The following is a 12,017-nucleotide window of genomic DNA, read 5'->3' as shown; positions in this document are numbered from 1 at the left end:
CTGGTGTCCTGGTGACCCTAGCAAGAGCTTCACTGCAACCAGATGGTATCCCCAGGTGCCCTTACAGGCCAGTGCTACCAAAGCTTTTCCACATCCTCTCATTCTGATTCCATACTCACCAAACAAGCTCTCACTATGGCTTCCTTTCCCATGTAGGTCTGCCTACAGGGAGAGAATGTGCTGATCATGCATACTTTTGAATATCTGGGTCCCTGTGGTAGTGCTCTCCCACCACAAATCAATTACCAAAATTGAGAGAGTAGGAACGTCGTATTTGGTCACACTATTTTCCGACATAAACCAATAATTCATCGTGGCTTAGCTGCGTTAACGTGGATCTACGGATGTAAGATGAGTCCTCAGGTGAAGCAGGGCCTCTGAGTCTCCAAAGGCTTGAGCGCCAGACACTGGACCGCTGTCTGCAGCGTTCACCGAGGCCAGAACCAACCACCCCCCCGCCCCGGGCTCACGGGGATGGCATGTTACTCTTTCCCTGGGTGGTAACATGCCAGCAGCATGGCCACAGATCTTGGTAAGCAGGTGTACTGACTCTCTACTTAACTGGAGTTTCTCAGTCAATAGACACTGAGACCAGGGATTATGTCACTCACTTCTGGAGACCTGAAGTCCAGCATGATCATGTCCCAGATCAGGCACAGTATCAATGCTTGCTGACGGAATGAGCAATATTTGGCTATTTTGCTCACTTCCCCCCATGATATGATTCACTGAGTATGGTCTGAATCAGTCGGCAAAACATGAACAAAGAGTACAAGCCCTACTGAGTCCCTTTCTTCAGTACCTCTCTCAAATCCAACCAATTCACTTATCCCTCTTCTGCGACCCTAACCCAAGCCACCACCTCTCACCCAGATCAGAGGTGGTCTTCCTGGACCCACTGTTTCTACCCTCCCGTTCTGAACCCTGCAACCAGATGATATTTTTAAAGCACAAATCTGTTTGTCAAGGTGCTGCCATGGTTAGGTACCTCCATGGCTTCCCATGGTGCTCCAGATCAAGTCCAATTACCTACCATGGATTGCAAAGCCTTTCACAGTCCAGCCCCACTTTACTTTTTTCTCACCTCAAACATCACTCTTTTCTTTCCTTTGTTCTAGGCTTCTAGCCTAGACTAGATTCTGGACTCCCAGCTCCCTTAAGACTGCTCTTCTCCCGACATGCTACCATCCACCACGCTTCAGGGCTCAGCCTTAATGTTCCTCACTTTCTCAGGGAGACCCTACATGGCCTCTCCCAGATTAAGTTAACTGCCTGAACTTAACCTTCTCTTTCAAAGGCATGAATCACATAATTATTTTTTCAATGTCTTTCATTACCCAAAAGACTATGAGCTCCAGGAAAACACTTCCTTTTCCACTTGGGGCCATGTTTGATAGATGAATCAATGAATTTCTCATGTTTCTTTATTCACCCAATAAGAAAGAAAGGGCAGGCCTGAAGGAGTAGCTGAATGTTGCGAAGACCAAGGAGAATTTGGTGAACACATGATCCACCAGAAGAGCCTGTGCATTCTCAGAGGGCACACAGGGTGCTTGTGTGGCCATACGGAACACGTGTACAGTAGGAAAGTGGCAGGTTGAGGCAGGATGTGCTCAGTCCAAGGATGGGTGTGGCACTGTGAGGAGGGAATTCAGCTCACCTGGACACCGCCACCTAGCGTCTGGACCTAGTCCCTCTTCCTCTTGCAAGTCGTCTCAGAGAAGGGTAGAGCTGGGGAAGGAAAAGAAAATGTGAGACACCAAACTTACTTCCCATTTACTGAATTTCCAGGCTGGAAATGACCCCACACAGCTGCATCTTTACCTCCTACAGTGGTAGAGGTAAAATGAGACCGAGAAGAACAGCTTTTCCGCCCAGGACGGAAGGGCCGTCCGCATTGCTCCCTGGGGTGTATGTTGTACCCTGGCTATAATCATGGTTTTTTTCCAGTGAGATTATGTCAATCGTGTGCAAGCCAATCTCTGACTATCTTAGAAACTTCTCTAATAAGCAGAGCAAAACAGTAAAAAGTTGGGACTGAGAAATCCTATTTAATACCCCAATCTCCCACTTATTAGCCATGCTGCACTGGCCATCCCTCTAAAGGCAAGGGGCACACACTGCAGATACAAATTAGAGGGAAAAAATGGCTAAGAAAGTAGTATGATTTACTGCTAATTATGTGCCTCATACAGTGCTTATTAGCACCTTACTTTTAGCATCTCTGTTAATTCCCACCACAACATTATTTTCTACTTATTTCACACACGAAAAAGCAGAGGCTCAGAGAACTCAACCTCAAAACTCATGGCAATTACAGATCAACTAACGTCATTTTGGAAAACAGTACATCTACAGACAATTTTCATGCAAACCTTGTGGAATAACTCCCTTACAAAGGTGAGTAAAACTCTAGTTCTGCCATGCGATAGGCAGTGATGCAATGCCAGAAATTTTACTGTGCTGTACACCTAAGTAGCATGAAAGACTAACTTATATTACAATCTTAATGCTATTATCATCAACATTACCAGTAGATAATGGTATCATTACTTAACCTTACACAATAATACTTGAGGTTGTCAACATGATCCCCGTGGACAACACTACATCGAGATCTTTCAAGTTCTACTCTGCCTCAGAGCATGCATTCAATCAATCAGAGGCCCCTAGGGGACGCACCTTCAGGACTATGGCTCTGGTTTAGGTTAACGCTATCAGTCACGGGCGGATATATAACTAGGTCCCTCCCACAAACAAGGAATCCGGGGCTGCTCCCTCTCGCCCCGCCCTGCCCCTCCCCATTGGGGCCACCCCTCCCAGCCCCGCCCCACCTGCCAGCCCCTCCTCCGTCCCATCATTTCTCACGCCACGCCTCCCTCATAACCATCTGTGCTCCTCATTCTCCAGGCTGTCTACGGGCTTGAGGCCTTTTCCTTCACGTCACCTCCCACCGCCCTCAGAGCCTGTCACCCTCTCCTCCGCCTTCTCACTTAGATTCCCCCCCTTCCCCAATCTATTAAAATTCCCACTTTCCTATGTGACCCTCGGCCATGCGCAGTTGAAACCAGTCCCAGGGAAAAGGCTCTGCACACCCTCCAGGGAACACGGCGCCGTCTCGCGGCCGCCAAGATGTGCCGCAGCGGCAAGCATTGGTCCACCTGGAGCCTTTCTCAGGGAGAAAGGCTCCAGGTAGAGTGAGTTCCATCTCCCAGGACACCATATGCAGCCCGCCCCGCAGTCCTACTGGCGCTCAATATGGCGCATGCGCAGAAAGCAAGGTCCGCAGGGCTCCGCAGCCCCGTCCTCGGGCCCGCCCCCTGTAGTCGGCCCAGTGTCAGTCAAGATGGCGCCTGCGCAGTAGGCCTCGGCCGCCACCTGTCGGCTGGCAGAGCACTAGGTGGGCAAGGGTCTGCAGCCCTCCCTCAGGCTGCCCCTGCAGTACCACCGTCATTCAAGATGGCGCCTGCACAGTAAGCTTCAGCTACCACCCCTAGGCCAAAGTACACAGCGCTAGATGGGAAATGGTCTGCAGTCCCCCCCGTTAGTCATACAAAGCATAAAAGCCCCTCCCTTGGGCCCACCCCAGCAGACAGCACCGCTGTCATTCAAGACGGCGCCTCCACGGTAAGTCTTGCTCGCCACCTGTCAGTCAACAAATAGCACTAGAGTGGACATGGCTCTACAGCCCTCCCTCGGCCCGCGCCCTGCAGCCCCACAGTCGTTCAAGATAGCACCTGCGCAGTAAGCCTTGGCGCCACCTGACGGCCAACAAACAGCGCTACAGTGGGCAGGGCTCTGCAGCCCCTCCCCCGGCCCGCCCCCTGCAGCTCCGCCCTCATTCATAACAGTGCCTGCGCAATAAGCCTCGGCGCCACCTGTCGGCCAACAAGCACAGGATCAGAGTGGGCAGGGCTCTGCAGCGCTGTCAGTCCCCAAAGACGGCCCGCAGCCCCACCCCCTCAGCCCAGTTGACAGGGCACCTGGGAAACACGGATGGGCGGCACCCCCCGCCCCAGCCCCCCCCAGCCAAAAGATGCAGCCAGAAACATCCCAAGGTGAAAGCAGTCCAGGAAGGCAACCACAGGGGAAGGGGTGATGCTCTGCAACCCCCAGACCAACCAAGGAGAAACAGCGGGCACAATGATAGCCCGTAGCCCTGTCCCTCAGGACAGACAGCTCTCCAGCAACAACAATGCCATCAAATTCTGGGCCACATGGACCCTGACGATCAAACAGCCCCCCAGTCACCAGCCGTCACCCAATCTCAAGTCGGACCTCAAAACCTACGCTAGTCAGGGTGGCACGTCGCGGCAAGCGACCGCGGCAAGCGTCCGCGGCAAGCGTCGGCGGCCAGGCCCGTGACCAGCAAAGGTGTGAGGTGGCAGGACCCCCGCGGCCTTCAATCACGGCAAAGAACACAGGGCACCGCTGCCCTCAGCCCCACACCTGCGACCAGCCAGCCGAGACCATGCCGCGCATGCGCAGTGAACCTCAGCCGCCCCCATCAAAGATGGCGCCGAGGTAGGCGGGGCTAGACCAGTCGACCTCTTTCGAGACCCTCAGTCAAGACAGCCCTTAGCCCCACCCCAGCCCGCACCAACCAATCAGGACAGCGCCTGCGCAGTCACTCTTATCCGACACATCAAAAGGGACGCCAGGGTGGGACACATCAAAAGTGACGCCAGGGTGGGCGGGCCCGCAGCTTGTCACCGCCCCGAGAAAAACATCCCACAGGCACGACTGCCCTCGGCCCCGCCCCTTAGCTCCTCCCGCCGCCACTGCGGCAAGCAAGCCCCGCCCCCAAAGCCCGGCAAGGATGCAGAGGCAGCCGGAGGGGACCTGGCCAATGTGGGACCCCGTGGGATGGGGTGGCCTCTGCAGCCCCCCGACCAAGCCGAGGAAACGGGAGGGCGGGGCGCAGGGGGGGGCGGGCTGAGCCTTCCCGCGCTCGTTAGGGATGGCCTGCCACTTCTCCGGCACCCACCCCAGTGGACCTCGGTGACAGGAGCCCGCGGCCTTCCCGCCCCCTGCCCAGGACGGCTAGCCATCCCTGTCCCCCACTATGTCCAGGAAAGGTGGCACGGGAGCCCCTACTGCAGACTCCAGCCGGCAGCGCAAGATGGCGCCGCTGCGGCAAGCGCAGCAGCCCCCGCCCGCTGACCAGGGTCCCGAACCTGCGGCGTCCCATCCCCGCGCACCGTCCAGACGCGCAGGTACGGGCCGAGGCGGCCGGACTCACCTCGCCACACCGCACCTCAAGGCACTGCCCCGCCCCAGGCCGACAGGTCGGCCACGGCGCAGCCCACGCACAGTCTACTGCCCCCACACGGCCCCGGGCACCCAGCGGCGCCACCAGCCCATGGTGGACATGTCCGCTCCTCCACTCCGACCTCGTCTTCCCGCGGCTCCCGGCGTCTGCACCGAGCCCCGGCCCGCGACTCCTTGTCAGGCTCTCCGCAGAGGCGGGGCCCCGGCACGGGCAAATCAGAGGCAGCGCTACACGCCCTGGGCCCCCCTCGCCACGCCCCCAATCCCTGCCAATCAGGCCGCGGTTGCCGTGGCGACGGCTTGGCGCCAAGGTAGGAGGCTGACGTCAACGGAGCCAACGCTAGGGGCCCTGAGGAAGGGTCTGGAAAAGGGGGAGGGGGAGTGGGTGTGCGACCCCCAAACAAAGAAGGGGGGTGACGCAGAGAAAGGCCCGCTAACGACTCCCAAATGCAAAACCTCTGAAGAAAAAGAAAAAAAAAAACCCATACATTTGTCTAAGAAAATGAAAATCCGGCGGACAAAAATATGTATGTTGAAGTTAAAGACAAACGAGAAAGTGGGAGACGAGACTTTTCTGCCTGGAACACATGAAAGACACGGGGCTTACTTCCCTAATAAACGAAGACCTCTTGGAAACCGATACGGTAAAGACCAAACCAAGCCAGAAAAATGGGCAAAAAGGGAGGAAACTGGCAATTCACAGGAAAATACAAATGGCTGACAGACCTACGGGATAAAACTCACGACCTAACTCCCAAAGAAACGTAAAACGAGAGCCTGGACCAGCACGGTTTAGCGGACGCTCTCCTGAGGCGGCCTCGCGCGTCGCCGCCTGGGACAGGCTGGGTCAGTCCCACCCGTGGTCCACCCAGACTGTCGGCCGTGCAGGGCACACAGACGCATGAGGAAACCCGTGTGCGGCGGGAAACGACGAGGTCGCGCTGCTCGGGACGAACGACAGACGAGGACTCAACAGAGTTAGTAAAACACTCAAGTGGCCGAAGTTTGTAGACACGACCTGGTAAGTGTTTTCATTTGTTTGTTAAGGATGAACACACGCGCAGGTAAAACCTCTGGTAAAGTGTACAAGAAACTGTTAGCCGGTTACCTCTAGGGAAAAGGGATGAGGGGAAGGAAGATGGAGGAGGGACCTTTCCCGTCTCCAGTCCATACTGTTCGAATCTCCTGGCCAGAAATATGCATTTCTTTCCCAGTAGTAGAATCAATGAATTACAAAAAGGTCACTGATGCACCCTTTGATCCAACTATTCCAGTCTCCAGGAGCTAAGGGAAACGAACTAAGCTAAGAGGTACGAAAGATTGTACGCAGGCGTATTCACGTAGCATCATTTTTTATTAGAAAAATGTACTCTGCGGAAGAAATAAATTGTATTCTGGCAAAGCCATACACTGCAATTTTATGTGGCCAATTAAAATGTAATTTTTTTTAATTTTAAAGGAAAAGATTCATAAGATACAGTTAATTACAAAAAGCAGGTTACCTAAGCACAAAGAACATGATACCCAAATTAAATTTTATACTTAATAAGTATAAACATTTATAAATCAGTGGTTGCTGGGTACATTAAGAACTACTGGCTTTTGGGGTGGGGGATGTTTGAACTCCCCAAGTCTTCAGCGGTCTCTTCTCACCCAGCAGTGCCACATAAACATAAAATCGGAATGAAAACATTGTGTTTGCTCTGTACCTTTGAAAATTATTCCCCGGGAGCTTCTATAGAAATTCTAGAGGCACCACTAGAAGTGAATGTGGTACTACCCTTAGGTCAGAGGTTTTCAAATCTGGCCACACATTAGGATCCCCTGGGGGAGCTGTCAAACATTGCAGGTGCCCAGGGTCCCAGAGAGGTGTTTGTTTGGGAGCTCCTCAGGGGATCCTAAAGTCTGGTTATGGTTTAGGAGGTGATTTTAATGCAATCTAGGGACCCCATCCCCTCTCTCTCCTTCTCAAAGGCCCCTATCTGCAACACAGATTCTTCTCTGGATCCCAGGTCGTTCATTCCCATCAAATATCACATGCTCTCAGAGCTTCTCCAGCTACTACCCCCTTTCTCAGCATTCTCTCCCTGCACCCACCAAAAAAGCCCTCTTGATAGAGTGGTCTTCTGTCACCGACTCAACAGCCTTACCGCACATTCTCCACCCCTGGCACGCCACACAGGCTTCCATCCTTTCCACACCCCTGAAATTGCTTGGCAATTTCAGCAGTTCTCCATGTAGCTAGGAAACTTGTTCTTAATCTCATTTGATCTTTCAGTAACATTCAACATCCTCATTAAAACAAATAATGATAACAAAAACTATTTTATTTTCAGACACTATACTGCCCTGGTTTCCCCCCCATGTCCTCTTAGCTGGCTTCTGCTTTGTTCAACCTCGCAAGGCTCAGAACTCAGTCACTAGCCTTCTCCATCAACGTCTGCTCCCTAGGTAGCAGTCTCACCCAGCCGTACGGTTTATAGCACCTGCGTGCCAACAGCTCCCTCTGCCCCGGAACTCTCCACAGAAGCCCAGTCTCATGTATCCAACTATCTGCTTAACAGCTGACTGTTCTACCAGGATGCCTAATAGGCAACTCAAAACATTGAAAACAAATAGTAATTTCTGTTTTCCCCGTTTCTATAAACAGCACCAGTTGCAGTAGCCAAAAATCTCGCAATTGTTCTCGATTCCCCTTTCGCTTACCATCAACATCCAGTTCGTCAGCAAATCCTGCTGACTCTACATCCAAGATACATCCCAAATTTGTCCTGTGTTTTTCCTCTGCATGATAGTCCTAATTACCATGATTTCCCCTAGATATTAGCTCACTCATTTGACTACCTGCTTCCATTCCAAACCCTTCCCTCCAATATTCTCTAGACAGCATCCAGGGTGATCTTCTTTAACTGAGAATAAGACGTCGTGTTGCAGCTTGAATTACCTCCTATTGCCTACCCCAATCACACTTCCATATAAGTCTAAAATCCATATAAGGTTAAAAGGAGTCAATATCTTTTGTCATGGAAGAATGTTAAATATTTGTGCTGTAAAATTTAATGATCTTTTCCTTCAGACTTCTGCTTTTTCTACCTTAAGAAATCCCTCTCCACATTGAAGTCATAAAGATATTATAATTACCTTAAGTTTTAGTTGTTTAGGTTTAGTTTTATATATGTTCTGTGGTATGGATCTAATTTTTCTCCTGACATATGTCATGTTTCTGTACAAGTGGACCTGTTCCTAAACTCTCTAGTCTGTCCCACTGGCCCATCTGTTTATCTGTATGCATTTTCACATCATATTAATTACTGGAGCTTTACAGTACCTTGATATCTGGAAGGACAACTGCCCTAACCTTGTTTTTCAAAAGTGTCTTTGGCTATTCTTAGCCCTCGACTGACATTTTACTAAATCCATAGAGAAATTTAAAGAGAACCGAAAACGTTTTATCAAGACCTCCCATCTTTGCCTATGGTCTGTGCTACCCATTTATTCATGTCATCTACAGCCATCAACAGTACATTGTAATTTTTTTCCCTTTAAGATCTTATTTGACTTTAGGAGGTCTTTCTTCCTGTTACTTACTTAACTGGTTATTTTGGGGTTACAACTGTAGTACAGCTTTTTAAAAATAACTTATTTACAGAAAAGGTGCAAAGAGAGTGTAAACATTTCTTACCCAGTTTCCCGATGGTAACATCTTACCTAACTTTGGTAACGTTGTCAAAATGAAGAAATTTCCATTAGTACAAAGCTAGTAATTAAACTACAAACTTTCCATAAATGTCTTCCTTCTGTCCCAGGATCCCATCTAGAACGCCACATTACATTTAGTTGTTATGTCTCCTTAGACAACTCCAGGCTGTGACAGCTCCTCAGTATTTCCTTGTTTTTTATAACTTTAGCAGTTTTGAGGAGTACTAGTCAGGTTTTTGTAGGAAATCTCTCAATTTGAGGTAGTCTAATATTTTCTCATGATTTGTCTTGGGTTATAAGTTTTTGAGAAGAATTATCTGCTCTTGCCTTTTATAATGTTGGTTTTTTTAATCCAGTGAATTTGCTGACCTCTCCTTGTTAGTTCTAATAGTTTCTCTCAGATTTTCCTGGATTTTTAAAAATGTTAAACTGTTTATTAATGACAATTTTTAATTTTTATTGACAATTATATCTCATTTCTATCATAATGCGTTTTGGGGTGATATGGAATAAGTCTTGTTCTAGACTTGAAAGGGGATACTTTTCTTTCAGTATCAAGTAAAAATGTTCACAATAAGCTTTTTTGTAGAGCCACTTTGTTGGGGGTTAAGGAAATTCCCTTTAGTTCTAGTTTTCTAAAAATTTTATCATGAATAAGTTTAATTTTTATATAATGACTTTATTATCTATTGGGAAGATTATACTTTATTTTATATAATCTGTTAATGTGGAGAATTAAGGCAAATTTTCTGATGTTGAAACGTTGCGTTCCTAATCCCTACTTAATCATGATTATGAGGGTCTGATTTATATACACATACAGGAGGATACTACTGGGTTATATTTTACTTTTGTTTTTGCACCTAAGTTCTTACTTTATTATACTAGTTTCGTTTCGGTATCAAGGTTACACTAGCCTTATAAAATTACTTGGATTATTACCTTGCTGCTTATATTCTCTACAACAGTTCATAAAAAATAGAGATTCTCTGATTTTTGAAAGTTTAATATAACTCACTATAAAACTGTCTAAATCTGATGTCTTTTTGCATGGAATATTTTTGACTTAGTTTCCTTAGCTTTATACTTATATTTCTGCTTTGTCTTGAGTCAATTGTAGTCATTTATATTTTCCAAGAAAATTGTCCACCTCACTTAAATTTATTAGCACATAATTATTCACAGTATTTTTGATTTTTAATCTAGTCCTCATTGGTAATTAATAATTTGTCCCCTTTTCTGTTACTAATATCATTTAAGCTATTCTTGTTTTTATCATCAGTTTCACAAAAGATTTGACAATTTTATGTCTTTTAAAGTGCTTTTGGTCTTTTGACCATATTCTTTCTTCTTTTCCATTTAATTAATTTCTGTTCTTTATTATTTCCTTCCTTCTACTTATTTGAGTTTCTTTTCCTAGCAACTTAAGTTGCATATTTAACTCATTTACCTTCAACCTTTCTTAATTTTTAACAGGTACATTTCAGGCTATAACATTCCCTTCGAGTACCACTTGAAGTGCATTCCATGTATTTCATTGTTGTTTGGTACTATATTCCATTGTTTCAATTAGATTTCCTCTTAGTCACATTAAGGAATGCGTTTAGGTTTTCAAGTTCTTTAAAAATCTTTTGATTATAGATTTCTAATTTAACTGCATTATAGCCAAATGATATGGCCTATATGTTATTACTGGATATTTGTTAAAATTTCCTTTGTGATCTTAGGATGTAATCAATTTTTAATTGTTCAATGTATTAGGAAAGAATAAGCATTCTCTAACTATCAGGTACCAATTTCTATTTATGTTCATAGGAGCAAGCTTTCTTTGTGTTTACATTTTCAGTATTCTTATTAATTTTCTGTCTGCTTGATATATCAGTTCTAAATAATTATAATAAAATCTCCCATTATGCCTACAGTTTCATCCATTGCTCCTAGTAATTCTTTTAGCTTTTGCTTTATATATTCCAAGGCCATGTTTTTAGGTAGGAACAAGTCCATGATTTCCTCTAAATCATATATCAAAGAAATTAATCTAGAAGTCTGCCTTTAATAGGGGAGTTAATCGATCACATTTTAAATTTCTGATATATTTGCTTGTTAAATGTGCCTTTTCCTTTGCTTATTTTCTCCTTTCCTGCCTTCTACTGAGTTGATCAAGTTTTCTTTACTTCTCTTTTTCCCTTTGCTAATTTGAAAGCTCTGAATTATATTTCAGTTGTTTTATTGTCTATCTTTAAATTCCTAATTTATATACAAGTACATATTTTTTAAGAGTATAAAATAAAGGATCCTGGCATATCTTAGCAATTCATTGAATTTCCTATTCCCACTTTCCTGGCTATTGTCTAGAATTTTAGCTATACATTTTTAAAACAACTAAAAGCACAATTTTTACAGTCAATGATTTATTGATATTTTGATAATTTATTCTTGTTTCTTGAATTTTACTCCTTCCCTCTAGGTTCTTTTATTTTCTCATTGTAATAAATCCTTAAATAAGCCTTTCAGGCAGTCTATTTGTATTTATAACAATGGCTTTAAAAGATATTTTTTGAATGACGGTTTACCTAGGTATGGAATTCTAAAGTGACCCTTATCTTCCCTCCTTATTTTGAAGATATTATTCTATTGTCTTCAACATTTAACATTGCTGATGAGGTGTGCTATAATCTAAATGTTCCTAACACTGGTTTTTCCGCTCTGTAGCTTTTCAAAAGGTGTTACATATGGATTTGTTTTTGTTTATCCTGCTCAGGAGTTGTGTGACCTATGAAGGTCTTTCTTCCATTCTGGAGAATTCTTGGCCAATACATTCTGTCATTCCAACTCTATTCTATTCTTCTCAAACTATTAGAGTATATTGGCCCTTCTTAATCTATCCTCCATTTATCATTCTCTATTTTTCATATTCTTTTCTGTTGTTTTCTGAGTAACTCCTCTTTCTAACTGCATCCAATGTACTGTTTGCCTTGATGTGTTTTACAATGGTTATTTTTTTTTTCATGTCTGACATTTTTATCACTACGTTTTTATATCCACCT

The 12,017-nt window shown here is 45.9% G+C and overlaps 1 protein-coding gene across 6 annotated transcripts in view; it reads right to left on the bottom strand.

The window, feature by feature from the left end:
- Nucleotides 1-5,447, bottom strand: part of PEG3 (paternally expressed 3) — a 31,818-nt gene extending 26,371 nt beyond the window's left edge. For 2 of the 6 annotated variants that reach the window (XM_067020009.1, XM_067020010.1), the window contains exons 1-2: nt 5,243-5,446; nt 1,661-1,731 (exon numbers count right to left, since the gene is read on the bottom strand). The gene's annotated coding sequence lies outside the window, so the exon portion shown is untranslated. Of the gene's footprint in view, nt 1-1,660; nt 1,732-4,290; nt 4,418-5,242 lie in introns of those variants that run through there. The other 4 variants (XM_067020006.1, XM_067020011.1, XM_067020008.1 and 1 more) reach the window with 4 other exon arrangements.
- Nucleotides 5,448-12,017: the final 6,570 nt, after the last annotated feature.

The sequence above is a fragment of the Kogia breviceps genome, chromosome 18 (assembly GCF_026419965.1).
Source record: "Kogia breviceps isolate mKogBre1 chromosome 18, mKogBre1 haplotype 1, whole genome shotgun sequence".
NCBI classification, from domain to species: domain Eukaryota; kingdom Metazoa; phylum Chordata; class Mammalia; order Artiodactyla; family Physeteridae; genus Kogia; species Kogia breviceps.
This window is presented reverse-complemented; position numbering and strand designations above follow the sequence as displayed.